This window comes from Limulus polyphemus, unplaced genomic scaffold (assembly GCF_000517525.1).
Source record: "Limulus polyphemus unplaced genomic scaffold, Limulus_polyphemus-2.1.2 Scaffold78, whole genome shotgun sequence".
Classification (NCBI taxonomy): Eukaryota; Metazoa; Arthropoda; class Merostomata; order Xiphosura; family Limulidae; genus Limulus; species Limulus polyphemus.
Window position 1 is genome coordinate 1,170,112 of NW_013665688.1, and position 3,354 is coordinate 1,173,465.

A 3,354-nucleotide genomic window follows, 5' to 3' on the forward strand; every position below is an offset into this window, starting at 1 on the left:
ATAGCTCTGTCATCTCTTGACCGATATGAGATCTAATTACAATTTTGGACTTAGGAGAGTAAATCCTTCCGATTGATGTATTTGACCACGCTCAAGGTCTAATATATTATTTTACTCTAATCCTGCCTTAAAGGATTTCTATTTGAGGGTAGGCTGGTAGAGATCCTGATAAGTAATAAAATCAAATCGGGTATACGCGCGCTCCACGCTTGGTATTACTGGCGCACAAAAATATAGCTAATAAAAAGAAAGAAAAAAAGATGTAACAGTTTAATTTACTCTAATCCTGCCTAAAAGAATTTCAAGTGCCATGGTTATTGACGATTCCCTCTTGTTTTTTAATAGCAACGAGTAGTTTTGCTTTGAGACTTCACTATTCCTAATATAACAATGTTCTACGCCGAATCTAATGTAACTTCCAAATCTCTGAGCTTATGGTTAGGTCAAGTAAAACCTCTTCATGATAAAAAAGCTTTACACACGTATATGTGTATATAAATGTATATCTCTGCCTTTTCAATAGCACGAGATGATAATCGTATGTGCCAACTAAAAAAAAAGAAGATAAACCATGCTGTTCATGAATATTTTGTTAAAAGATGTAGACACGAGCAAGAGTGGTGACAGATGTCACCACTCTTGCTTCTGCTAAGGACGATTCAGAAGCTACAAAGCATGTGCTCTGTTTATTAAAGTGGAATGCCTGTGTGCAGTGTGAGCACATTTAGTGGTGATTTCTTGGGTTACTTTGTTCATATTCATTTTTATGAAAAGCAATAATTACATTATCATAAGAATTTGTTAGTAAGAAACACGATGTAAAATCTGCCAGTTTTCCTTAATTTGTGACCTTTTGATCCTATATAGTTGCCCTTTCTGCGCGTACAGTCGATCAAACCAATTATATAATACATAGAAAACACAGCCTAAGTAACTTCACAATGTGTAACATTGAATACGTTATGATAATTACCAAAAATAATGGATAGGTGGTTAGGTTAATGTATGAAAATAAATAAATCAAAATAGAGACAAACAATGGCAATTCAAGCAAATTTCATAATGCAGAATCTATCTTTTGACAGTTGGTGCATGATACTGTCGAAGAGTTTGTATAATATATTTAAGCCTCTGAAATAATTTCAATACCAGAAAGGGTGTAATGATATGTTTGATTTTATATATTTTAATAAGGAAGTTGATTTACAACTACATTGGACACGTTTCCTAATATAGTTCATTTTCAGGATAGCAGGAGCTCTTGCAGGTCTTAAACAGACTATTGCTCTTTGCTCTGTTTAGTGGCTTATTATAGGCAATTACCTTACATTGCTATAAGCGATATGCAGCTAGATAAGACTGAAAGCATACAAAATAATTATTTATGGTTCATCATGGGATGTACTTCAGCCACTTCTATCAAGGCCCTATTACACCTCACAAGCCTCAGCATCACCACAGAACACCAACAGCGCTTACAAGCAAAATTCTTCACTAGGTTGCTGTGTGAAGACCATGTCTTCCGTCATCAAACAACTGGCCTTTTGAGTTAGGACATTCCAGCGCCACAACGATTCCAAGACATCAACCAAGCAGAGGATTGTCTGCAAGCGCTTCGGGAAACAGTCATGGTTGGATGTGTTCTATATAGCCACCATCAGATTTGAGACGTCTTCATATGGCCTAAATACCATCGAAATATGTGGAAATTAGTCTATACAGACAATTTAGATATTGCGCAGACGATGAAACAGAAAAAGCCTGTTATTTCATTTTTCGGAATAATGGTGGACAGTCAGTCACCTGTCATCATGGCTACAAGTGGATCCTACACCACAGATAGTGAGAGAGCTGGTTGGGTAATCATTGTCTCGCAGAATAAGAACGTTCCGCATAAGGTTGGTGGAACATTCAAGGTTTCCACAAGCAGTACAAGAATAGAGCTGGAAGCCATAAAATAAGTTTTTCTCTAGGTTTCTGGAAGCAATGAATTGCAAATAGACAGGTCACAGCATAATATTTGCAAATAACTCGCATGCAGTACTGCGTAAAATTCAGAGTAGTTTGTCACAGTTACATGATAAGACCGTTACCTGGATGAATGTGCCAGGCCATGCAATGGTTAAGCTAAGCGAAGAAATTTACAAGCTCACAAGAGAAGCCTCTTTATCAAATCCGGCATCACCTCCTCTGACTAGTAAGGTGAAACGGCAACCATGGAAGGTCTACATCGACAATTAAGGGGGAATGAGACTACTATAAAACAAAGCACCATATGTTTTTACTTCTATACACAAATCAAGGTAATTATGAATAAAAAACAACACATTTTACTAGGTTTGATATAAGATCAACATATCAAATATATTATTATTTTTTTAATTTTCTTGATTTTGAATAAAAACAAACAAACAAACATACTTTGAGCCAAATGTGTACCTTAACTAAACAGGTTTTCTTCACTTTTCTGTGTGTATGGGCTGTCTGTGCTGTGCCCACCACGGTATCGAAACCAGGTCTGTAGCGTTATAAGCTTCCAGGCTTATCGCTGAGTTACTGGGAGTACAAACGAAGTATTAACCATTAGCATTATAAGAAATATTAATTTAATGTTTTTGGTGGGGTGTTGAACAACCTGGCCCCCTAAATTTAAAATGATAGGAGTATAAATCAAACTAATGATAATAGATATAAGCATTAATGAGTTAGCGTGGCTTGCAAACTTGTGGGGGGGGGGGAGTAGGCACGTCACACAAATGATTGGAATTAGGGAGTAAATTGGAATGAATACCCGTTTGAATCTGCAGTTGCTTCAGGTATGCAACTGTTGATCGGATATGTCATGGAAACAGCTTGGGTACACATGACTTGTGTCGGTTTCACACAGAGAGATCCTTTATGATTATGTTGCGTACTATTGCTTGGGTCACGTGGACATGGATAAGTAATACTACCCAGTTGCGCACCTTCAGGGTCCACTTAGTATGGGTGCAAAATTTCAGGTTTCTATGTTCTTTTCTCTTGGAGCTATGGCGGTCACACATACAGAGACACGCATGTGCATGTCTGTTTATCTGTTTGTGATTTCTATTTGTAACATAAGGAACAACTTCTTTTCTATGGGGGTTTTCGCTATCTTGCCTCATTGAAAAGATACGCATGCACACGCACGTGGATAAGATAAGTAATAATACCTCAGTGGACCATCAGGGTCCACTTAGTATGGGTACAAAATTTCAGATTTCTGGGTTCTTTTCTCTTGAAGCTAAGGCGGTCACATTTTCTTTTCTATGTGGTTTTTCGCTAGCTTGCCTCATAAAAATATACACACACGTACATGGATTAGTAATAGTA